General features: G+C 43.5%; 1 protein-coding gene across 1 annotated transcript in view; it reads left to right on the top strand.

Annotated features, from left to right (window-relative positions):
* The window catches only part of MAPKAPK3 (MAPK activated protein kinase 3), a 139984-nt gene that overhangs the window by 3849 nt on the left and 109624 nt on the right, over positions 1 to 26511 (top strand). Inside the window, exons 2-3 of the mRNA XM_032984102.2 lie at positions 5224 to 5308; positions 17606 to 17683. The gene's annotated coding sequence lies outside the window, so the exon portion shown is untranslated. The remainder of the gene's footprint in view (positions 1 to 5223; positions 5309 to 17605; positions 17684 to 26511) is intronic.

Below are 26511 nucleotides of genomic sequence, written 5' to 3'. Positions count from 1 at the left end.
AGACTTGTACCCAGCTTTCTCCTGCTTTGCAGTCACCAGTTTGGTTGTGCCAGATCGGCTTAGGCTGACATGCCCAGAGTTCAGAGGCTGCATCTGTACTGTTCCCAAGATTTGCCCTCCAGCCTGGCACAGTCTTTTGTAAGTGCCTGCAAGCAGGAGGTGGTGTCTTTCAGGATACTGACCTATATGATCTCTCTGCCCCTGGACTATTTGGTCTCACCTGTCACTGTCACAGTGGATCTGGCAGAACAGCCTCCTGAGAGTAGGCTAAAAGTACAAGCAGTTTGCTAAATTGCCTGATCATGGTACTTGGGGTTTTGATCCCCTCCAGAGAGGGTGCATAAAGGTTATATTAGCCCCTACGTAAAAGGAACAGAGCAGACCGAGGAACATGCTGATTGTAAGAGATGTGATCATGCCAACCTATGTGTGCTGTGCTGAACTGAATACCATGATGGTTTTCCTCCTCAGCTGGATCCTGGGAACAGGCCTTTGAGCAATATGGTGTGTGCAGATGCACTGGAGTTTTTGAAAAATCAGCTGGTTTTCAAAGGATTTGCTCTTGAGCAAACTGCTTTGGATTTCTTTCTCTCATGCCTGAGGATTTCAGGCCTGTGGATTTCACTGTGGGGACAGTGTGGGTAGGGATGACAAAGAAGGGGGAGCCCGTTTGCAGCAGTTCCTGCCCACAGGCAAGGCCTGAGTAATGTCAGCTGTGCCCAAAAGCAGGTGTGACTTGCACACCCTTCTCCATCTGCTGTTGCTAGGTCAGAGGCAAATAAGCTGTTATTACATTTTGCTCCCTTTGGGAAGTTTAGTGCTGCGTTTACTGGAATCTTGCCAGTGGTTCCATATTATACTGGGGTTCACCAAGTCTGGATTCAGATCCCTGCTGTGTGACAAACTGCAGGCCTGACCTTGGGTGTATTATTGCTTACTCTGTTCCCTGCTGTTATGGTTGAAATAATATCCCTTTGCTCTCTTACAGACCATTGTAAGAGTGCCTCATATAGAGGATGTGGGGTACTTGGTTACTTCAGAAAGGACTGTCACTGTCTGACGGCAACTTCTTCTTCAGTTGCATCCAGAAATACCAAGAATGAGCCAAATTTTATGAAATCCATCTCATCAGCTTCTAGGTGACCCTGCCGCAGCATGCTAAGTTAGATTTGCTGTGCTGATTTCCAGTGCTGCCAGTGCAAAACCAAAGGATGTGGGAGTAAGCCAAAGTACCAGCACTGTTTTTTCTGCATCAAGCATATCTCTGACCGTGATGAGAGCATGACGCACAGACAAACCAGACTGCTGCAGAGTGCTGAGAAAGTGCATTCTGTTCACAGTGCATGAGCATCAAGTATGTTACTACTGCAGACAGGTGGAGAGAAGTGCTGCCACATTTGGTCTCCATGGTTTGTCTCCTTTATATGATTGATGTCAGAACTGTAGCTTTAAGTGGCAGCTTCTAACTCTAAAGATGTGCTTCATCTTTCCCCTTCACCAGCAAACCTGAATGGTCACTCTCTTGTGTCTTGTGTGCTCTTCCTGGCATTTTGGACAGAGTAAGCATCAATATGCCGTTTCAATTGCAGCTACCCTGTCAGTGTTACAATGATAACCATGACTACATGACCAAGGTTACCACAGGATAGAAGGCCTTAGAACAACTGTATGGGAACAAACTGCTGCCTGGGGGGGAAGGAGCCTTGTCTCCATTAAATATTTGCTCTGGGTTCAGCTTGCTTCAAAGGGCTACATCTCAGGCTTTATCCTTTCTTTCGTGACAGCCAGAATGTTCTGAGATCATCATGTCCATGGCAGGGAGCGTCAGGAGACGTTGCAGGGATTCTCAGCTCCCAGGCTGGAATTTGCAGCATGTCAAGGAAGAGTTTGCCATCTAAGTATCTGGGGCCAGCAGGTGTGAGAGAAACCGAGGCACAGCAAAGGAAGGATGACAGCAGAGTCACAGGAAGAGCTCTAATGCTCTTAATGGTAGTTCTGGCAACCTAGCTCTACCTGTACTTGTTTCTCCCTTTACTAGTTCTTTAAATAGTATAGCCATCCCAGCTGTCACCTGCGGGGATGCTGGTGCCTCAGGAGTAGGAAGTAGTTATTGTTATTCCTGTTTGCATGAAGGAAGGGTGGGAGAGTGTGACCAGAGGAACGTTCAGTCATGAGATATGACATTGAGGGTAATTTTCACAGTTTGTATTACTGGCACAGCCATTACTAAACACTGCAGGACCTGGATGTATGTAAATGACAGATGTGGTGGAGGCGGGAGAGAGGGAGTGGTGAAGAAACCATTACGTGAAGTTCGTCTAGAGAAGACAAGATTCTTGGGAAAGGGTGTGTTAAAATGAAGCTGAGGTTTTAGGAGGGATGGCCTGTGCTGCCACATTCCTGCTCTGCCACTCTGAAATAATAAGCAGAAGTGTGGGGCTCAATCTCCATAATGTACAAGTTGTGTACAGGAGGCAAACTCTGAGCATCTCTGCTTAATGTCGGTACTTCAGAAAGTGATTGGAGCCTCTTCTCCAGTGTGGATGGCTTTCTGGTGGACCACAGGCGATGGGCAAACAACAGTGGACAGAGCACAGGACTCTGAGGAGCCGTGTTATTCGAGAGCAGAACACTGCTCAGTGTGCCACAAAGATGCCGCTTGCCCAAGTTCCTATAAACACCAGTTGCACAGTTAGTTATGAGTCTATGGGAGGCAGAACTCTGCCTCTGCTGGGGTGTCTTTGGGAATTCCTACACGGGAGATTTTGACTCCCACATTATGCTAGCTGCTGTCTATAGTTTTAGCTCACCACCTGCTGCTTCTTCCTTTCTTGATGATTAGCTTGTCTCCTGTTTGTTTTATATACGCTATGGCATGCACACAGTGGGGCATGCCCATCAGCTTGATAGCACAGCGCCTGCTCTACTGGAGTCCTCACCTAGCAGGCTGAGCTGCTGCAACAGCCACAGCACCCAGCAATGCTGGTAGAAGAGTGGCTTCTGCCATCAAAATCCTCACTATATCTCTGAAATATTCATCCAAGACTGTCTAGAATGTGAACACAGTTGCTTGGGTTTTTGAAAAAGGCTTGAATTATTACAAAATTCCTGGCCTGGCATTTGGCTCATGATTAATTACTTAGGTTTGTGTAGTGCTTTGATGTTCCAGCTGTAAATCCAAAGCTGTTACAGCTCTGTTGACCTCAGTGGAGTCATCCCACTCACTCCAGTTGGGTTGATGTTGGCTCACCTGGTGGTATGTGGTATTTGTATTCTGTGAAACAAGCATCCAGTCATTGATTTAAGCCTTTCCAGGGACTGGAGGCTGTTAAGTTGATAAATCTTTTCTCCTTTTCCATATTGCTCTGCCACTTGCCTGGGAGTGACCGTCTCACCATATCTTTTGACTCTGAGCTTGCTACTTCTCTGGACTCCTTCTCTGAGCCTTTGCAGTTCATGGTGCATTTGTATTGCCATCGTGCTTAGAATCTTTTCTCACAGGTTGCTCCATTTCTCTCTAAGCTTTCAGTACTCTACTTGCCTGCCAATATCTTGTATAATTTTCCCCCTGCCAATATTGTTGGCTTGCATAGATAAATTTCCTTATACTAGATAATTTGGAGTAAGCTTGTGACAGAAAAATCCTAATTTAAAAGGCTGTTTCATCTTGCATTGTTGTTCACATGATTTTGCTGCTGCTGCTGTTTGCTGGGGTAGGAGTCATGATCCTGGCATGTGCTCTTTTTGCTTGAGAAGAGCAGACTAAGATCATACTTTGCTCAAACAAAGCTTCTTCATTTAATGTGTATGGGCAGCAGGCACTCAGGCTGAAAGTAGATTTTGTACTCTAACTTCCAGGTCAGTGAGTTTTTTGTTTCATCTGTGTTAGCAGACAGTACCCCTTTGTTCAGCGTCACAACTTTTTCAACCTCAGCAGTATGCACCCACACACGCATGTGATGCAGATCCTGAATCATGCACTAAACTGCACAGTAAGTTCCATAAACCCAGCAGATGTATCATCTGTTCTGCTTCAGGGCTTGACTGTGTGCATTATTGACCAGCAATAAAGCCAAGAGTATGGAGGTAGTTAGTTACTAATTTATTCTGTTTTTTCCATCCATCGTTGCCTATGTGGGAAAGAAAAGGCGTATAAATAGTTTGAGAGTGAAAATTTTGTCTTTGGAGAGGTGGCCTTTGTGACTTGTGAAAGCTGGATAATTTAATGGATTTAGGCAAGTATTAAATAAAACTAAGTCATTTTGTTACTAAGTAGGGCCAGGATTAAGGCCAGGTAGGTCATGAGCACAAAAATTAAAAGATGAATGCACCCGGATGAATGCCATGTAGCCTGTTGGTGACCTGATCACAAAACAACTGCTTGAAATCCCATCTTTGCAGTGGGTGGTGCTTGCAGGCACCCTCCGCTGCTAATGCAGAGTCTGGAAGAGCAAGAAGGAAGGCACAGTCCTGCTGCTGCTCTTCCTGAGCACCCCTCCGGGGTGGGCACATGCCAGCAGAGCCTCCAGCAGCCCTCTGTGGATAGTGGTGTACGTCCCACACAGGAGCGTGACACTTCTCTCACTCAAGGTTGGACCTGCTGCTTTTCTGCAGACAGTGGGCAGAAGAGTGAAGGCAATCCCCTTTTCCTTGCTCCATTAATCTGGCAGTGCCTTACTCCTCCTCCAAAGCTCTGCTCAGCCCTGGAGCGCTCTCACACCCAGCTGCGTCTGACCTCCCATAACCTTGCTGTTTGTGCTGTGGATCCCTGCAGAATTCCCTCCGTCCTGATCCTTCTGGACTTTGTCCCTAGCAAAAAATCTTACTCAGGCTTCTCAGAATTAACGCACATTAGCCTAACTCAGAATTGCCATTTCCTGGGAAGTTCTGACATTGTAAAGCTTGTTTGTTTTTCCCCCCCTGCCCTTTAATCAGAATTAAATAATTTATTTTTAAAATTTCCTATGAGGACACTGTGTCCCAGATTTTGAGTTTTAGAAATGTTTTGCTCTGGGCTTTCTGAATTTTTGTTTTGAGTTATATCCATTTTAAGTTGTTGTACAGCTTATGCTTGCTGCTGATTTGCGAAGTAAAGACTAGTAGTAGGTCACAGTGTGTGTATTATATAAGAAAACACGGGAGTTAGTTGCTTTTTTTTTTTTAAAAAAAGGATAAGAACAGCTGCTGCTTAATATGACTGAAATATCTTACCTTATTCTCTAGAACAAGAAGTCCCTTGTTTGCAATGTAATGAAAGTTTGGCACTGCCATTACAACACCCAGGAATGCCTTCATCTAGAAGAAGCAGGTAACATTTCATTCTGTAGTAAGTAGTGATTCATCTTAATGATCTAAAAAGTAATATAATATTTCAATACATCTGTCATGTTGGGGCAAGGTAATAATGATGCATGTGGGATAAAAACCTCTAAGATAAAATATGTACAATTTGGAAGTTCTGAAGTAGAGCTTTTGAACTGCCAGAAACAAAGCTGTTCCAAGTAGCTTTGGCAGGAACTTTTATCAAAATCAGTGCTCTTTCAAAAACAAATATATAAAAAAAAATCTGCTCATAAAAGAAGTTCTTCCCAAGAGGATGTCTTGATAGTGCTTTTCTGTTAGCTGTCTTTCTGTCCCAGCAAAGGCACTCTTTATTATGCTCCTTAGCACTGTGAGTAGAGAAGGCTTAAATGTTTCTCACTAGGACTTAAACCAAAGTCTCCAGAGTAGAAGTCCTAGAAATCCCTTCATTGCACGAGCTGCCCTTCTCTGGCTCCCACGCTGCTTTTGTACTGCTTGTAACACATCACGTCAGGTGTGAAAATAATTCTCCTTATCCTGAGGCAGGAGCATGCTGTGCAAACAGCTGCTGTCTTTCCTGCCCCTCACACGGGGAAGGGACAATGTGCTCTCACCGTTGGACCCCTTCCATGGAGGCCTTCCTCCACGCGGAGGAAATGGCAAATATTGTTGTGCCTCTTTCTCTCTCCCAAGGTGCTGCCCAAACAAGCAACACAAATGAGTTCCAAAAAAGCCCAGGATGGCCTGGGCAGGGAAGATAGCATGCATAACTGAGACGCCACAGAATTAATAGAGCCAAAGTTTCCTGTCACACTTTGCATTGAGATTTGATGACTGGTGGGTGGGCTTTGCTGCTTTTGCAGAGGAAGGTGTTTCTCTGGTTACCCATCAGCAGTCATCACTTCAAACACTGGTGGGAAACCACAGTTAGGGGAACCAGATTCCAGTGTGGCTTCCAGCACAGGTGAAGAGTTTATCAGTCCTAAATGAAATCTATGTAACTATTACACCATATAGTTAAGAGAAAACAAACTGATACTGTAGAAGCAGCTTGCTTGTTTGTTTTAAGCAAACATGTTGAATTTGGGAATAGTATCCACAGTGGAGGAGCAGATTTGGGCTGTGGCACGGCGGAGAACTGCAGTGGCAGTGGGGGTTTGCAAGGTGGATATTTTCATGGGAGTTGGTACACAATCCAGGCATCAATAGTTTTAAGATGTAAAGTTCCCCAGCCAAAACTGGTCTGCCCTTAGCAAGACATAATTGCCATGTTCACCCCACTCCACTGTCTTAAAGACTTTCTTTTTCTTAATAGTATTAGTGAAAGAAACACTCATCTAACAGGTAAGGCTAAGTTCTCCAGGAGTCAGAAATATGGATGCTGACATCTTTGTTGCAAATGCAGAGAGTAAGAGGATGAGTGACAGCTTTTGAGTTAGCTCAGAGCAAGCAGATTTCGTGAATTGGTTTATGCTGTGTGACCTTAAGGCCATTATTACTGCAAGGATCTGGGAGCAGTGCATGAGTGAAGGCAGGGTATGAGGGCAGTTTCTGGAATCGTGCCACTGAAATAGCACTAGACAGATTCCCATGGGTGTGCTCCTCTGAATTTTATTTCCACAAGACAACAGATGTCCCCACTTGCCCCTGTTCACAGAATTAGATTGAGGGTTGGAAAACGGAAGAATTCTTTATTCCCTAGGCTAAGATCTGGGTTTAGCTACGTCCAAATGGATTCTTTATGCAAGTATGAAAATGCCTTTGCTTGTTCTTAAACAGTATTATGCATGCCGTTTTTTCCCTGTCTGGGTTTACACTGAAAGGGGATCTCTGAAAGGCTAGGCAAAAGGCTGTGATATGGGAGACACCATAGGTCCATGTGCAACACTAGAAGCTACAGGGACACCCCAGTGTAATGAAATCAGCAGTAGTTTTGCCCGTGAGTGGGGACCTGGTGTTTCATTAGCAGGGAAGGCTGAGTAGAACTGGCCCATGTTAGGAGAAGGATGTTCCCATTGTTCATGGCAGCAGGGAAGGTTCAGTGCATTTATCTGGCCATTCGGAAGGGGCTGTTTGGCTGCATTTTAGAGCTTGCAGAGTCTAATCAAGAGCTGTGTACTTCTGATAGGACAGAAGTCTAAGATTTGCAGGCCTAAGGGAGGCTCTGTCCTTCTGTCACCACTGACTGAGCCATAGAAGACCTAGGGTTGAAAGCCAGAGAGTCAGTGGTGTTCAGGAGAGCCTACCAACAAGGGAAGGAGGCCCAGGGGGCACAGGATCAGGGGAGTTTGCTTCTTTTAAAGTTGAGGAGCAGGGCAGTGTGACTGGTATTTGCAGTGCGTGTGGGAGAGCCCTACGGAAGCGCAGAGAGCGTGGGACTGGGTGCTGGCACCAGCTTCGGGTCGTGCCTGTCCTCTGCCAGCGTGGGAGTGATGTGCACGAGGTGCTGGGAGGTGGGAGTAGAGAGGGAATGAGCTGAGTGCTGAGGAGGCTGCTGGAGGCAGCAGAGGAACTTTGACAGCGATAGGAACATATGGTGGAGAAGTGTCAGGGCTGATACGGTTGTGGGATAGTTTCAAGGAGACAGTCCTGCTTCAAATAGGGAGGTTTAAAACCAAGATGCAGGAGCGTGCCAAGAACACTCTGTACGGTTCTGTCAGAAAAATGTGCTCGCACAGGAGCAGGTGCAGAATGGGGCTAGGAGGATGAGTAAGGGACAGAAGGCTTAGCAGATGAGAGAAAACTAAAAGAGATGAGTTTGTTTTGCCTTGCAAAACAAAGGCTGGGAGAGGAATGTGATGGCTCTCTGTAAGCCCTTCATTGCAAAGTAAATACTAGAGGGGAAGAAAAGGTCTTTATAATAAAGATCAATGCTGGCACAAGGACAAATTGGTACAAATTTGCTATTAATAAACTTCGCCTGGAAATTAGATTTTCAACCACTAGAAGAGTGAGATTCTGGAGCAGTCTCTCAAAGAGAGAAGTGGAAACCAAAGGAGCTTTGTAAAGAAGCCTGAGGAGCCTGGGGTAGCAAGGGAAGGGTAAATCTCTGACATAATCACAGTTTATTTTATGCATGTTGATGCTATAGACAGCCTGACACGATAGTCTGTGCAGGAGGGCAAGTTGCAGCAGAAGGTGGAAGCAGCAGTCAGCAGCCGTAATTCAGAATTGATAGCCAAGTTACGAGTCAGCTGCAGGAGATGGGGAGTTTCAGGGTAGCAGAGCTGTGCAGATATCCAGCTTTGGCTGTATCTAGTGTTTAAGAACAGAGACTTCACCAAAGTTTAGAGCCTTTTCACAGCATCTTTTAGAACCAAAACTTGCACAGTAGGACTCTGGGCTAAATCTTCCCTCTCCACTTCCCGGTTGCTGCCTTTTTCTGCTCCATTCTGGTACAGCGCTACATTGTGGCTGTAGTAGGGTAGCTTTATCTTTGTGCCCCTAATTCTTCATTCACAAAAGATTATGATATGTTTTAGGACATGTTTGGAGAATGCCTCCAATTTTTCTGGAGACTACCCAAGGAATCCTTTTGGCATGAAATTGTAGAAGGGTTAGCAAAATTTAGCAGAGCTGCCTTTGTCAGAGGAGGTGCTAGGATCCTTTTGCAAACCAGCTTCCTGGTTTGCAACAAGCTTGAAATTGTGTCAGTAAATTTTTGGATTAAGAGAAAATGAAGTAATTTCTGGAAAGTGTTTTGAAAATTGCAGTGTTATCTCAGGTCAGAACTGAGGAATGCTCACCTATAGGACAAGCTGAACTTTTCAGGCTAGAAAATGAGAGGAAAATGCAAATAGATAAGCAGAAAACCAACTAGCTAAAACAAGAACTTCAGCCCTTAGTGGTTGTACACAGAAAGGTGTTCCTGGAAATGCCAATTCTTTGGAATTGGGATGAAGAATGTAAGGAGCAGGCAATAAATAGAAGATTCATCTGGACAGAAACATGAGGAATGAAAGAAGGTATAGTAGGGCAGGCAGAGCAAGTATCTTTTTTCAGCTCCTAATCAGACTTGAACATTCAGAGCAAAGAGAGAGTTTCCTTCCCATTCCTTCTGGCTGCAGACCTGGAGAACATCAGAGATATATGGGAGAAAACTCGTGGAACATTATTGCCCATCTGAAGAAAAAAAATCTGCTGCTGCTTCAAATTTTGCCATAATATTCATCATGTAGCTCTGCTTAGTTTGGCTTTCTGTGCAGCATTTTTCTCTTACTAATAAACTTTACTTACTTGTCTCCCAGCATGATCCTGACTTGGCAAGAAAACTAAGCAGAGTGTTGGAAAGTTGCCATTAATTGATGGAGTCAATGCATTGGAGGGATAAAGTGAATATAAAAATTGCATTTCCCAGAGGAGGCTCTTACCCGATGTGAGAAGTCATAGGTCTTTCTGAAGCGGCCAGCTTCTCTTGCCTCTTGCCCACTAAAGCTTTCTGTCCTTGCATTTTCAAGTCATCATGGGACCAGGAGAGAATTTTTTAGGGAGAGGGGAAATCATGAGGGACTGACACCAATGTGATCTAATAGCTGGCAAGGACAGCGAGCCTAGTCCTCTTCTGCAGCCCAGCTTGACACCTGTAGTCCTTATGCAGAGTCTTGGGCTCTTAGCTCACTCCTGTTCAGTGTCTTTGGACCATTTGGCCTACTTACGGTGAACTTAACTGTTCTGTGCACATGCTGATTTGGTACCTTGTTTTTATATTCTTCTTTTGGTGCACATAGATGGTGTGATTAAAGCCAGGCCTCAGGGATGCATGACTTGCAGTTGCTATTGAATTTGAGGAATGTTTCTCTTCATTTGACCTGACAGGTTGAGAGACAGGACTGAATCCTGGTCTTACCTACTATAAATGAAACAAAAAGTGCTCAAAACTGTATTCGAACATATCCTGTCTGGAAATGAGCGCAATCTTACCCTAACTCTTCCTAACAGTGTCTTTTTACATTACAAACAAACCAAAAAAATGTGATGGTCAGGAAAAGCTACTAAGTAGACTGACACAATATGCTAAGACTATTCCATCAGCTGAAGGTTATCAAATTTAAATGATCTGAATTTGCTAAGGGAATAATTCCTACAACGTTACTCTTCAGAATATTTGGGGTGTTAAATATTCCAGATACCATTGTGATAAGTCTGAATTTCTGTCAGGTTTCCAGAAGTTAAAAGCTGTGGTTGGCTTCTGTGAGACCTAGGTTGGTAGTCTGTAGGAAAAAAGGGGGTTCTTTCACTTTTCTTTTTCTGCAATATCTGAAAAAGAGAGTTGAAGACTTATTGTTCTGTAGAGAGAAAAATTTCGTCCTCTGTTGTCCAAACAATGCCTGTTCAGATATGACAAGAATATCTCTGTTCCACGCTGTCTTAGAACGTTTGCCTGAGCAACATAGAAGCATTGGAAACCCACCTACATGCTGAGTAGCTCACAGTCTTCTCTCTTGGCAAATAGAAGAGGTGAATGCAACGAATGCTGCTCACTAAGAAGCTGAAAGCCTCAAGAAACTGTAACTAAGATGATTCTATCTCCTTCTGTGATCTTCCACAAATTCTTTTGTTTTTTCTGTCGATTTAACCTAGGGGTGTCGTGGTTCGAGCTTAGAGGACAAATGAGCATGACACAGCCACTCACTCCCCACTTCCCTCCCAGCACTGGGAAGGAGAAAATAAGCAAATGCTCCAGATTTGAGATAAGGATGGGGAGGGATGACTCACCCATTACAGTCATGGGCAAAAGACAGACTTTTTGGGGAATTAAAAAAGAACATAAATTTAATACAGACACTAACAACAACAACACCACTTAACAGACAGGATGGGACAGTGAGAAGCATTACCACATCTTGAAAACACATCCTCCCCCCCTTCCTCCTTCCCGGGCTCAGCTCTGTTCCCGATGTCTCTACTTCCTCCCTCCAGCGGTACGAAAGGCAGGGAATGGGAGGTGCAGTCAGTGCTGCCGCTTCTTCCATCTTGGGAACTTCTGGAACTTCTTCCCCCTGCTCCAGCGTGGTCCCCCTCTCACAGGAGACAATCCTCCACAAAGTTTCTCCGACGTGAGTCCCTCCCACGGGCTGCAGCCCTTCCTGAGCTGCTCCGGTGTGGGACACCCCCACGTGCTGCAATCCTCCCAGCAGCGACCTACAACAACGGGGGCTGCTTCTTCCCACAGGGTCCTGGCTGACTCTGGGCGCAGCCACCTTAATTGGGAATGCGAGGCCCCTCCCAGGCCATAAATCGGCATCTGCTCCACCGTAGACCTCTATGAGTGGCAGGGGAGGGTGGCACTTCAGTCTCACCACAGGATACAGGGGAGTCTCTGCTCCAGCGCACCTTCCCCTCCTTTCCTCCTCCATTCTTCCACTGACCTTGATGTTCACGTAGATGTTGCAACTCCTCCTCCCAGGTCCCTTCTTAAATATGTTATCGCAGAGGTGCAGCTAATTGACTCGGCCCGGGCCAGAATTGGGTCCAATTTTGAGCTGGGGGAGCTTTAAGAAGCTTCTCACAGGGGGTCACTGCTGTAGCCCCCTCCCCTGGTACCAAAAACCTCGCCACTCACTCAAACCCAGGACAAGGAGATAGTCTGTGTAGGGGATAGCAAAACCAAATTTCTGTATTTCTTTCCATTTGTTTTTCTTTCTTCCCCTGCCACTCCATTCTTTCTCTTCTTTCCCTCACAGCTTAATGAAACCAAATAAGATGCTTGGTAAGTGTTGCTTTAATTGAGGAGCTATTTCTTATTACATTAGTTCCAACAAAACAGCAATAACAGAAACAAAGGGCTCAAATCTCATTTGCCTTCCCTTTTTGTTATTGCTTACTCCAAACCAGAGCAGTGGGTATAATTGCAGTGGATGTAAAAGATGACTGAAAGAATTCTTAAAAATGAGTAGTTGTAAATGTTTTGCCCTGAATGAATGCTGAGTTTTCAAATTTTTGGTTTTGCAAGGTGTTTGAGTTTAGGATAGTGGGTCCTCAAGAGTTTGTGTATTCCTTTAAGTCATACTGAGAATCTGTCTCAGCTGTGGGTATTCCACAATGACAGTGCCCTCAGAATAATGGAAATGTTTGGAAAATATTTGCTGTATCTTTTTACCTGGTATCACTGCCACATCTCCTGTCTGTTGCCTCTAGGAGTTAGCTGCAAAATCATTTTCAGCCTGGCTTACACAACCACAAGGGCTGCCCTACAGACTTGAGAGCTTGTAAAAGCAAACGGTGGGTGTCAAACCCCACCCTCGCTTCGATGTAAAAGCAGACATCTGTGGAGCAACCCAAGCAGACTTCTCCAATAAGAAAAGAAAGTTGAATGGGTTTTGCTAGTTAACAGAAATAGCTGAGTTCAAAGAAATTTCAAGGTATTTCTTCTACTCAGGGCATCCTTTTTCTACACACAAGTGCAGTCCTGCTTAACCTCTCGGAATGACACACTCAGCACCTCCCTCAAGCTGAGTTTCAGTCTTTCCACTTGTGCCAGTGGTGAGGGTCATTGCAAAAAGGTTCTTCTTGAACCTGTTCAGTTCTTGTTGCATTAGTTTCAGTCTGACAATAGATAAAGAAGGGTGGAGTATGTGTGTTCATATCTCCAGATTGAAGAAACCGCCTGAGTTTGGAGTGTGTTGCACAAGATGTATTGAAAAACCCAGCTACAGTTTCCCTTTAATCTGAATGCTCCTATTCATGGTTGTTACGATTTTTCCATTAAAAGGATAAAATCCCCGCACTGAATAACGAAAGGTCCTTATCGTAGAAGTTGCATTCCCCACTCGTGGCTCACTTAAGACATCAGTGCAACTCATATAAAAGACACCCCATCTCCTGTCCTATCCTCCTGCCAGCCGTTCCTGTCTCCACAATTAGCTTGGCAGCTGGGGTGGTTCTTTGTGCTGGGGCAGCATGTTCTCACACACTGAGATGGTTTCTTGCTGCCATGAAGGAAAAGGTTAAGAACTAAAACGAGCTTTGCTGTCATTTGTAAAGCATTAGGAGCCCAGTGCCGCTTCTGCTCTGCAGAATTCCAACACCTAATAGACCAGACCTTGCTGCCTTCTCTGAAAGACAAGCCAGCTACGGGGGATTTATGAATACGCTTCCATACAGTGGACAGGGAGCCTGGCAGGACGGAACTCAGCACATCCCTGTGGCTTGGTTCAGATTCAAGTGATGTGAGTCTGTTCTTGAAATATGTCAGTTATAACCTGTGCCATGGCATCATGTTTTGTACTGCTTTGTTTAGAAATATCTGAGGGGACAAATCTTGGTCATTTTGGGTGTGGAGGGCCTCCCGTGTTCCATTCAGTCACTGCTTGCAGTCTCATTGTGAGAATGCAACAGATTAAAAGAAGGAGCAGATGGCATTAGAAGAAGGATTCATAAAATGAGGAAGAAGGCCAAGGCTGCAGGCAGTGGGGATTACCCCCATCTTTCCTTTTTCCTGGCTAGGTGTGGCCTCCTGCAGTCTTTGTAATACGGAGTTCAGTGCCTAGTATGGTCCAGCTACTGAGATGGATGTAGATTTTAAAGTCCACTTCTCTGTCTAGGATTATTGAAAATAACAGTTCTTTTTAACATCTGAATGAAAGGAATCCTTCATTCTGTGCTGTCTGCTGCTCAAAGGTTAGATTTAAATGTAGCTGAACAGTCAGGGAAGAGGAGGAGGAGGAAGGCATATTTGTGTGATGCTAAAGTCTGCATTCAAGCCAGTCAGTCATACCAGACTCTGGAGAGGAAATCCATTTGAGGAAGCAAATTAACATGATGTAATGCTCTGAGAAAAACCTATACAAATCAGGAACTGCATCAGCCTCAGTGTTGTGCCTTTCAGTCTGACTCTTCTGTGCTGCTGTTGAGAAGAAAGAGCAATGCTGTATAGTCCCTACAGCTGATGAGGCATTTGCCTTTCATTTTACTGGGTCAGGGTAAGGGATATCATAGAGAGACAGGACATCATCTAGTAAAAGTTAAATTTAGCTGCAAGTATCATGGCATATCAGCGATAGTTGTGTGAGGTGCTTCTCTTCTAACCTGTTCCTATGAAGGGGTAGTGCTCCTCATTTTAACCACTTTTCTGAAGTGCTTACACCTTCATCATGCTTGAGCCATTCACATTGACACCTGTTGGAGGTATCTGAAATGCAACCATGCAGACTGACCTGTTACACAACCCTGGCCTACAGCACACCTGTAATTTTCCACCTCTAAATCCCAGTACTGCTGGGAGGGGGCAATGGTGGTGACTCATGCCAAGTGACTCATGACCTGCTTGTTGCCTGCCCAGCTCTGATAAAATCTCTGCCAAGAGGCTTTGGAGGATCACTTGCTCTAATCATAACAGCTCATGTGGGTGCTTGTCTCCAAACTCCTGTCTCTGCTGGCAGACGTCTTATTTGAATATTTGAAGTTGACAGCTCACATCAAGCTCATGGGCTCTTCAGTGACTTGAGCAGAAGGATATCCAAGAGCTGTATTTATGATGTAACATATTGTGGCATAGGTTGAGGAGCATCAAATAGTGTGGGGATTTCTTTTTCTTTCTCTTTGAAGTGACAACAAAAACAATGACTGGGTTATTTGAAAATATTCTGGTTTTTGAGTCTGTGTCTGTTGGGTTCTACCACTACTCTGTGCAGAGCTTGGTCCATGTTGGGGATGGATTGGTAACGGGGGACACTTGTGATAAACTGCCTTTTTAGCTGGCAGGTGAAGGCTGCTAAATGCTTGCCCTTCATGTAGGTGTCACTCAGAACCAGGCAGGCACTAGGTGTAAATCAGGAGTATGGCTCCTGCAGAGAGCACATGGAGCAGCTTGGGCACAGGTCTGGTTTGCAGCAGTGTTTCTTTACAACTCTGGCAGAATGAAGGTGTCTCAAAGTAGGTGTGAATTAATTTTTCATCTGTTTGACCTCCTTTCCTCAATGGCAGAGTAGTAGAGAGACAGTGTGGCATGAGGATGAAGCAAACTGATCAGTTCTGATCAGCACAACGGTGATGGGGCTGCAACAGTGTGCTGACAAAATGGTGCTGCATTAACTTTGTGGTGATTTATTCCAAACGTTCCCATGCAAGCAAGGAAAGTAGAAGTGAAGAATTGTGCTTAATATTCATTTACAGTGTTGTAGTTAGTTGTAGAATACTCTGAAAAGTGAATATATTCCCTTTTCTAGTGTTCCCTTCTCTGTTTAACTAAGCATAGGTGAAAGCACTGGCTGCCCATAATAACTGTATCAGCTCCTGCCTTACTCGTATGCCTGAAAGATGAGGCTTAAATATATTTGTCACTTCTTTCTTCAGAAAGGAGAGTCAGACCAAACCTGATAGCCTCTGAAAACTGAAATGTTTGGGCTTTAATAGATGTAAAAAATAAAAGGTTTTCTGTAAATCTGCACAAGAAATGGAAGAATAACCATAGTCCTTAAAAATGCTGGGAGAGTATTTACACAGAATTTGAAACATTTGATTTTATTAAAAGGGCCATTCTTTAAGGCAAAAATCTGATATTTTAAAATTTTTTACTTTAAATGATTCCATATTATTGCTAATTTGTAGTTTGAACAGCACATTATGCATTACACTTAACTGTAAGATAGTTATTGAAGCTTAGATTGCTCAGAGCTCTGCTTATCTGTGTGCAATATCTGTAGCTTAGCCTAGTTCAGACTTGTAGTGGGCATTTATGTTTATTTGATAGCTGAGATCAACTCTTTATTCTTTGTGATCTAATAAGAGATACTGAAAAGATAGAATACTGTGTCAAATAATAACATACATAGTATAACTTTTATCTAACAAAAATTGTACAAGGTACACAGTTATCCAGTTTACTGTGGAGCATGAAAGTGGGCTATTCTGAAATCTTTAGAAAAGAAAAAGTATCTGTAGCAGAAAGTAAATGTTTACCAGGGCTGTATGACAAAGTTACCAATTTCACTTCTGCAGCAGTGGAATGACAATATGAACAGCCATTTCTGTTCCCTGAACAATGTTGCTGGGTTTTAGCAGACGAGCATGTTTTGTTTAGAAAGGCAGCCCCAGCTTTCAAATAATATCTCAATGTCTGTGATAAAATGAGGACCTCTGAGCTGCTTATTTCGTGTCTCAGTTCAGATTAAATACTGTGGCCCCATAAACGTGGGCAGGCTCCATCTCATGCTCTGGAAGTGAGCAGTGCTGGGATTTAGCATCACTCACAAAAATGTATATAGTCCTCATATGGTTTGGAACATCTCCTGTCTTTTTGGAGGTGGATCATCCTCCACAACAACAGGCAGCAGAGGCCCAGAGCTGTCGTGCACAAAGGCCTTTGTGGTGGCCGTAACCGCCCAGCATTTAGCCATGCCACGCGGCCTGCCGGTGAGCGGCACGGCTTGCCTCGGTGTGCCAGGGAGCGGGGACCACAGCTCTGGGCGGCAGGAGTCCATTCTTCACGCTGCTTGGGAAGCTGCCAAGTACAGTTTATCCTCGTAGGATTTCATCAGGCCCGGCAAGGACAGAATGGAGGGTAGGGGAATGTTGGGGGCATGGTTCCAGAAGCATTGCAAGTCCTTCTTCATGACACATCAGCAGGGTCTCACCTTTGGGCTGGCAACAGTTCCTGCTTCCCACCGAGTTCCTGCAAGGTCAGCTGCTTCACCCAGGAACAAGTGTATTCTTCTTTCCACTTTGAGGAAGAAGCAAAAAAAAAGAGTGTGCTGGGTTTCAAAATGGGGCAGTAGCCATTGTCCATATCATATAGCAAACAGCAATGTTGATTCCCCCCTACTTCCCAGTCAGGGGAGCTTATGAGTTCTAGAAAATGCAGAAGCAGTCAGTGAACAAGGAACCGCTGAAATGGGCTTAGCTGCCATGGAGAAAAGAGCAGAAAGAGGGTTAGAAAGTTTTTTTGTTACTAACAGGACAAGTAAATCAAGCCCTTTGCCTCTGATCTTTGAAAGGACAGCAGAAGAAATTTGGTAAAGTCGTAGAGTATAAGTCTATGAACCTAAGAAATGCTAGATCCTTCAGCAGAGCAATCTGGGCACTGACAAATGAGTGTAAGTCACATCCAGGTGCAATGTATCTTGCTGTCACTGTTAGCCTTCAAAGAAGCTCCTGTTCTAAGAATTTCAGTTAGGTGTCCACATTTAGCTGAGTCAATGTAGGCAAAAAGGGCCAATGTTAGTCCTGTGCTGAATTAGTTTGTTTGGTTTTTTTTTTGTTTTTTTTTTAAAAAAATGTCCAGGTGTGTTGTTTAGTGAATCAGTTTTTCCTGGAAGATGACATTCTCAAAGAGTGAGATTACCTATTTTTTCTTTTTTTAAACCAGTTTCAATGGCGTGAATGGAGCCAAAATGATGCACAAGTCTGGCCAGAATCCCAGTATCAGCTGTGAATTTCACTCAAGGTAAGTCACTGCCCTGCTTTAAGCTCCTTATGCAATCAGTGTCGTGTGTTGTGCCCTGTGGTAACAGTGTGAAACCTGCTGTGCTGGGGGACAGAGAATGACATTCTTTTATGCCTTTTCTTTTCTGATGGGCCCGGCAGGCCTAAGATACCTTGGGGTGTTAGCCAAATGAAACACAGCCTTTGGGGCGAGCTCTGGCAGGTGGAAATTGCTGAGACTATTTCTAATGTGATGTATGGCTTCTGTCCTATGCTCTGCCCCCTGAGTTGGGGCTTGCTGGAAGGGGACTGCTAGGAGTGCCATAAATATAAAGGAATGGCATGTAAGGAAAGAGGAAGGGGATGCCCAAGGCTCTCCCGTCCCCTTACGCTGCGTGCCAGAGGACTTTGTCTGTTGTCTCTTTCTTTGTTCTGTGTCTGCGTCTTTTATAATGAACACGCTTACCACAGAGTTTTTTCCTGTTGATATGACAGTGAAGTAGAGATGTGAATGAAATACAGGTGTTCCTTCTGAAGCACTGTTTCTGTGCACAAGGGAATTCAAGGCAGCAGCAAAGCATCACACAAGCCACAAGATACTGGTGCTGTATTATAATATGAGTTGAACAGCAGTTCGTTGTGTTCGGTTGTCTGAGGAGCCAGGAGTTAGCAGCAGGTGGTAAAAGCCAATCTGACGGAAGGCTAATGGTTTTTAAACAAAAATTTAAGAACACATATATGTGATAGGCTGAGAGTTTTTTTGGCTGAAAAAAAAATCAATTTGCATTTAATAAATCTGGTTCCTCTTCCAGTTTCTCAAAAAGCTCTTAATTTTTAACAAGTTCTATGTTTATGCGTGTAGGTAAAAAATGAAAGCATAATGTTCATTTGAAGATGAGGTTTATCTATTTAAGCTGTAACACTGTTGGGTATCTGGTAAACAGCGAAGTAAAATACCTCATGAACAAAAATTAATGAGAAGAACTTTTAGAAGTAGCTGCAGCTCTCAAGACTGCAGAGCTCCATGTGGACAGGATGAATCGATGGGTGACAAGCTGAAGAAATGGGCCTTTTGGCTTTAGGATGACTTTTCAGTATTGGTTAGTGAATGCTAGTTAAAGAATCTTCCTCCTCTTGGAAGTCAGTTAGCATTTCAAGTTAAGGCTTATTTCAGTTAACACTGAATAATTTTAAATTAAAAAATGGACTTGTAGCTGTCATTGATGAAAGCTAAAAATACAGCTAGAGCAGAAGTAAATAATTATGTATCATAAAGGCTACGTGCTGTGGCTCAGTAAGCTCCCACAAAACCCATCTTTTCTCATAAATGGCTTTTTCTTCCATGACTACTTCTTCCTGAAATCTTGAGTTAAGTAGAAGACAATGCAGCACGTCTCAAAGTTCATCAGACCTAGTTAGTCAGAAGAGAACAATACAGGTTCCAGAAAGGACAAAACCTGAAAGAGGTTTCCCATTATGGCAAGGATTCTCACACCACCTGCTCTGAGTTCCCTCTGCACAGAAGGAAACCTAACAAAGCACTGAAACTAACTGTCCTTCTCCTGGATAGAAAGGTCAGGGTGCTGATCTAGAAAAACTTACCCACAAAGACTGCTCTTTACTCTGGGCAGCAGCATGGACCTGGTGACCCTGCTCACTGTCAGTAGTGTTTCATTCCTAGGGACCTTTGCGGTCTATAACTAACCATGGCTAGTGAGGGGAAAGGGAAGATGCCTTGTGATTTTGTGGTGAAAACAGCCCTCCACATCCCATGGAGTAATAGCATAGCAAGTAAGAGTGTATCACAGGTAATGTGTCAGCCAGCTAACCTGACCTAAGCGGTGGCTGCCTGCTAAACCCAGGCTGTCATCAGAGTCTCAGAGATGAGGGGTGTTATTTTTTTTAAGGTCGGATTTGTCTTGTCTCAGATAAGAGAGGTTAAGCGAGACCCAAATGACAAGCATTCATCATGGTGGTTTTGCTGCATAGGTGAATGTTTCCAATAGATAGGAACAGCCCTGGGTACTGTTATTTCCATTCATACATAGCTAGAAGAGTATATAGCTGTCTTCATAGACACTGGTATCGCCACAGTTACCCAGCTCCGAGTCACTCCACTGCAAAGCACTGATTATGGGACCGTGCATTGAAATCACTGAAACTGAAGCCAACACAAAATAAGAGCTGCTTGTTAAGCAGTGCGTCATGGAGGGAACATGTGGCAACAGTTTCTCAGAACTCATTTTGGCTTAAGTGGTATCAAAGAGGATTCAGCCTGTGATTATAACCTGTGCCAGGGGTTCCCAGGTTTGTGTTGCTCTGATGCACAGGCAGCAGCAATAGCAACCATAGGTATCAGCAGCAGCCATCATTATCAGTACTGAAATCAAGAGCAGATCGTGAGGCAGTGGCTGCTGGAAATGTGCTGTTTCATGCGTGTATATATATGTGTGTGTGCCTCTAGTTTCCTGTTTGCACCCTCCCGTCATATACTTTTCTAATTTTTAAGTTACCATATTCCTTCCCAGAGAGACCCATTCTCCCTTGTCCTGAGTCAAGACCCACACTACACCCTTTCATTTACCAAACTCCATCTCCATCATCTAACTGCTCATGGAGATGTTTACCCTGTGACCTGGGTAGTTCCATCTTCAGTGATTCCAGTACCGCAGTTTGGGAACCACTGGCATATGTGTTCACAGACATATTGAGATGATCTCTTTAGCTCTTTGCTCTGGGAGAGTACTTCCTTCCATGCAACAGATGGATACAGCTGAGAGATGTTTCTCTGTGCATTTTACACAGAGCCCTTGAGATAAGATTTAACCAAGGAGGCCAGTCCATTACTGAGAGACACTAACCAGTGAGTGCTAGAAATGTATCCCCTGTGAACTGCATTGCATTAGAAATGAATTGCTGAAGTATCAAAGCAGTGCAGGTTTGGGTGAAATATAATTCATAAATGGAAAAGACAGTGGTGAGTAAAAAAATCTTCAAAATAAATCAAGCCACATTGCTCTTTCCTGATTTTCTAGGGCTGTTTTGTTTTTTAATAACTTTATTAGGTCTTATACAGGTGAGCTGACTACAGCACAGAACTGAAATAAAAACAGTGGATAGGCGCTGATGGTCTAATGCAAAGGTCATAGCAGCTTTTTGAGTTTGCCTGTGTTCAGCCAATTTAAAGAAGACAGTAGTGAAGGCAACTTAAATATCTTCATAAAATACAGACAAACAATTACATTTGGTAAATCATGAAAGAATTACAGAAAACAATGCAGGAAAGTCCATCTCTCTTGTCCCAGGGCAAGACCAGACCTTTCCAGATAATCCCTATCAGATCTCTGACCTCTTAACAGCCTCTGCTGCCTAGGTGAAACATCTCAAGGACAGTGTTTGAGTGTCTGCAGCTCCAAAATACCACAGGGTGAACATCTCAGGTGTTTTTTGGTAAAGTAAACCTTTATTCTTCATAAAGCTACTCATGCTTGATAGATCCTTGTTTCCAAAGGTAGAATAGTGCAATATTCTTCCCCATTTTCTTTTTTTGGTCCTTTTAAGGTTACTTTTGATAATGTAGGCAACCAAGCCAGAGAAAAGTGAAGTTCCAATAACTTGTGAGGCTAAACATCATCCCAAAAGAACTTCAAGATTTGAACCGAAGCTTTGGTAGGAATCTAATGGATAATGACTACAGGGCATACATTCTGTAGGATGTACTTTGCATGTGAGTGAATGTGTACAGCATCCACAGGACATACCTGGGAGAACTATGTGTAGAGAGGACTGGATACTTTATCTTCTGCTGTACTTAATACTGTACTTGGTGCAGGGAATTAAAATCCCAGAGGGAAGTCTTACCTCTTGGCATCCATGGTTTTGATAGTTTGATAGTTGATAGAGTCAGACTACAGTGTCACCAAACATGGGTTTATTTCTCTACTTCTTTAGTAAAAAACTATTGAAATCCAGAGCTATCAGGATGGTAGCAGATTTACTCAGAGTTTAGAACAGTTCTCCATTTGTGTAGTATAGGATGGAGCTGAAGAGGTTTTAAAAGAAATGTGATTTTGCAATATGTAAGCCTGAGAGAATTCCTTAGTGACTGTGCCGTTTCTGTAACTCAACTGTGTATAGCATTGAAAAGGCAAACTTTACATTTTATTTGAGGCTATATTATTGCATGGGTTGCCTGTGAGTGTAGTGTACCATTTGGAAACCACTTCAGTACGTTAGAAGGTCATCAGGGAGCCCTAGGCTTTTCTCCCTGCAGGTAGGCTGCTCTCCAGTCCGAAGTGTAAACACCAGTTTGGCTTTCAAGAATTGTGGTTTAAACAGTTGTCCTGGTTTGTAGCAATGCTTTCATTTTACAAACGGGAAAAGCCCATTTGAAAATGCAGCAGTTTTTTCCAGTATTTGGTCTATTCATATAGGTCTTCTCTTTTGCAGCCTAACTAATTGCAGACCCAGTATGTCGGAACTCATATAGACAAAGACCTGAGCAGCCTGGTCTATTTTGGAAGTTACTTCTGCTTTGAGCTAATTCGATGGACTAAATGAAACCCAGAGATCCCTTCCAACCTCAATTATATTATGACAGACCATTGCTCTGGTGCTGTTTGTAGCACTCGCTTCTTAGTGGCTGGTCAAGCAGTGAGCAGACTGAGAGCCTTTGTTTAGCTGCTGACAACTGTCTTTAAGTCTGAATCTTCCCCATGGTAGTTTTCAGCAAATGGGTGTAGTCTGTGATGTTTGCTGTATTCTTCAAGATCTGTCTTTGGGAATTCTTGTGCAAAAAATTACAAGATAGAGGGCTGGAGAAAGCACAAGAGACAAGCGCAAGACAAGCCTTCAAAAGAACCTCTTCCTTAATTCTACATAATGGATTTTTGGTTGTTTATTTGGTTTTTGCTCCCTTTTGAAGTCTTGGGCACAGTCAGATGTGGGTAAGAAGTTGGCTGGATCATAGCATTGATCCTGTTTGGCAATTTGTGGGGGTGATCTTTAAGATACCCTGATTTTTGTGTTTAGTTCTGAACACAAGTACCTGGACTTCTTTAAGATCAAACCACTAATCTGTCCAGTGAGATTCCAACCCCCTTGTTTTTTTCTACCTCTTTCTACCCTTCTCCAAGAACAGAAAACGCAGTTCTTCTCTGAAGAACTCTGAACAATCATTTCATGCTCTGACCTAGAAATATTAGCAAGAGGTGTGGGCAAGTATCTGTTTGGATTGGGGCCAGAAGTGTTGCTACAGTGAGACTTAGTGAAACCCCCGATTTCCTGGGCAGAGGGTTGATGGGCCTGACTTCAGCCTGCTGGAGGTATCTTGCGCAGTCGGGGCTGGCCACTCAGAGCGGGGTTGTCTTTGGCTTTGCAAGGATGGTTCAGTGGAGGTGCCAGGAGGGAACTGTTTGACCAAACACTTAATGGAATGCTGAAAGCAACAATTTATTGTTGGGTGGCACGAGATATCTGTGGTCCTACAAGTTAAAAGCTTTTCAGTAAATGCAGTTGTTTAGCTGACCCTTTTCCATTTTTATTTTTCTCCTCTGGGTTTCACATAAGAGGGTTCTGCCCCAAGAGGGACCCGGTAAGATATTTCTACTCCTTTCACTGATGATCTCTTCCTTTGCCTTTCCTTTTGTCCTTGCTGGAGTGCCCCAGGGGCAGTGGGGTCTCAATCACCAGCTGCCAGCCTGCATCATGATCAGCACTGTGCGGAATTCAGCTTCTTACTTTGTCCCTCTGCCATTTTCCAACCATGATATTTCTCTTCCCTTTCTTTCACACCCATTTTGGGAGCACTTTTTAAAGGTCTAACTCTAAGCCCAGCACCCAGTCAGAGCAGCAGGAGGATGCTCTGCATGCCAAGGAGAGCAGAAATGTTCTCATGTGGTAGTGGGGGTGGAGGTGCATGTTAGTCCCTGCTGCCACATTGGCTCAGGGGCTGTTGCGCAACTGGAGTCCAGGAATCTGCATCCAGAGAAGGTAAGTGCATGATGGTTACGCAAATCAGCAGGTGCAGCCTCTCAGAGTGGAAGGATTTATGTGCTGCCTGGCCTTCAAGTAATCATTGAATAGTGTTTAGCAGACCTATCACATCTGAGAGCAAAGGATTTCAGTGCTGGATTGAAAGTTGGTAGTATCTGCGCAACCGTCACCTCATTAAAGATAAATCTAAATAGAAAGAAGGCTTTCCTCACTAATAATGTAACATGCAGTTTACCCAAAGTTAAAAGACTTTTTGAGTTAAACTTAGAGAGTGTTTTATTTGAAGAAATATTAGAATTAGGCATTCTTTAAGAACAGTGCATTATATGGCAAAGAACTGATTCTGCCCTCAGGAAAGAGGCATCTTTGTAAAAGCTGATCATTGTTCAGTGATGAAGACAGTGTTAGGAATAAAAAAGTAAAAGCAATGTGGAAGGGGAGAGAGAGTGGGGCACAGTTAATATAAATTAGACATGAAGTGCAGAAAACTGTAAATGAAAAGGAAAATGTAAAATTATCCTTGGCTGCTGTCTTCAAGAGCGATAAAGAATTTAAACATTCTGCTTGAAACATAAGAAAAATTGTGAAAGGCCTCTTTGAAATGGAAATGGTGCAATTGTTAATGATGATGAAAATAAGTAGAAGCATTTAGTAAGTATTTCTAATCTGTGTTTGGATGACAGCAGAATAATATGCTACTATCACAGGAGGATAATGAATTTATTTCTAAATTATTAGGCGTTAAGAAAAAAGTATTATAAAACACTGGCTAGTAATAAGCATTTTAGAAAGTACATGTTCAGATAGCTTGCAGGCAAGAGCCCCAGCAAAGGTGCTAAGAAGATAGGTGGTTGCAGATGGCAGTTTTTAATACTGGGGAAATCCAGGACACTGGATTTTTGGCTCAGGTTTCAGTAGGCCAAAAGGGAAACTGGATTAGTCAAACAAAACAATCATGGGGAGTTTAGAGTGAAGGACTTCTTCCCTGGCCCCTTCTTTCTCAGTGGGCTTAGGGACAAGCCCTGGAGGAGATGATCCCTTTGTGCACCTGCTGGATTTAAGGCCTTTCATGACACAGGATGGTATCACACTTCAGCTTCTTTAAGAATAGCTTGTTTGGGGCCATTGACTCAAAAAAAAAAAAAAAAATCTCTGGGTCATAAAAGGCCACAAAGTGCTGCTGATTTGAGAGGGAAGTGAGCTGGCCGAGATCCAAAGCCATCACCTCCCAAAGCAATATCAATTTTGGATTAACTGTCAGTGGGAGGTGGTAGCATGCTGGTTATTCTTGGATATTCTGTCCACCAGTGAGTTAAGCTCCTGCTTACTTGCAAATTAATTTCCTTTGCAAATGTTCTGACTGATGATGCAGATGGTGAAACAGTAATTCCTCTTTTGATGGGCTATGAAGGGAGCATGGAGTCTGTACAGCTTTGAGCCTCCCTGCTAAAGAAAAGGTATGCTCACTGCTGAGCTTTTTGTTCTTGCCATGACACTGTCCAGCTGCAGGGCTTGGGTGCTCTGTAGAGAGCAAGTCTGTGAGCTGAGGGAATTTTCCCACCTTTGCATCTGCTTCAAAAAAAGGATTTATAAGATTAACTATAGGAACATCTTTCTACAAGCTGGATGTGTCTCCACTGGGGCACTAACAGACGCTTGCCCACTATGGGCTCAAGGCCTGGATGAAATGCAAAAGCCCAGACTGCTCCTGCGTAACAAATTGGAGTATAAAAATGTGAGGTGTTGCTCAAGGAAGCTCTTCAAAGATACAGGAAAGACATGCCTGAGTGACACTTACCAGCCAGTGCCTTTGAGCTGCTCGCTGTGCAAGCATGCAGCAGGAAGGAAAAGCCTGTTCAAAGGAATGTCATGCCTTTGGGGAGAAAAAGAAGGCAAGGCTACTTGTGAAGCATTAAACTAGTTTGCATGCTGATTCTGCTTTGAATTGTATGATAAAACATATTTATTGTCTATATGTCTGCACAGTCCCTCACCTCCCCATTAGCCTTGCCTCACAGCTTCTCATTTACCCTCCACCACAGCCCAGCTGTCCTCAGCTGGAATGAGGTCACCGAAGTGGCAGAGGTGGTAATTCCACTTCTGTTTCCTTAATGTTGCATTGATAGGAAGGTAACCTGACTTTTCTTAAAACACTGGAGTGTGTTTCCCTGAATTACATTTTACATGTATTTTTCTAATGTACTTTCATCTCCAGTGAGTATTTCATAATTTAAGAGTAAATGATTTCTTCTTGGTTTTTGTCTAGGAAATGCTACTATCTGTGAATATCAGAGAGGCTTTTGTGTCGTTAGGTTAACTCAGATCTTAGGGCAGTCAGTTTCTGCAGTCTTACACTTTTCAATTTGCACCTGATATTATTCATTAACATTCATTACAAATAAGATTCTTGGCCTAATCTTTTGTTCCTGCTAGTTCAAGCTGGTATCTTTAATGATGATGTGAAAGCAATATTAGTTATTAGATGAATGGAAAGAATGGAACTAGAAATGGAATTACAAATGGAATTATTAATATTTATGGGAGCTTAATTATGCTATGTTTTGTAGATCTGCACCATGCAGGAAATGCTTTCCCTGATGCAACTTTACATAATCAATTCTTAGTATCTGGAGTTTCGAATGAGTAATTTTTAGATTCAGCTTTATAGCCCAGCACTGCTTTTCCACTGCAGGCTGATGGCAGGGAGGGGAGCTCGCTGGGCCCTTCCTTCTCATCTGTTTTGCCTCAGGGTGAATCAAAGGCACAATGGCTGATTTAAATTTATGCTACTGTTGTCTGGTTCCCATATCCTATTTCTCTCCTTACTCACTTTCCCTGCTCTGTCCTTGTCTTCTG

Source organism: Tyto alba, unplaced genomic scaffold, assembly GCF_018691265.1.
Source record: "Tyto alba isolate M040663 unplaced genomic scaffold, T.alba_DEE_v4.0 Super-Scaffold_3, whole genome shotgun sequence".
Lineage (NCBI taxonomy): Eukaryota > Metazoa > Chordata > Aves > Strigiformes > Tytonidae > Tyto > Tyto alba.
This window is presented reverse-complemented; position numbering and strand designations above follow the sequence as displayed.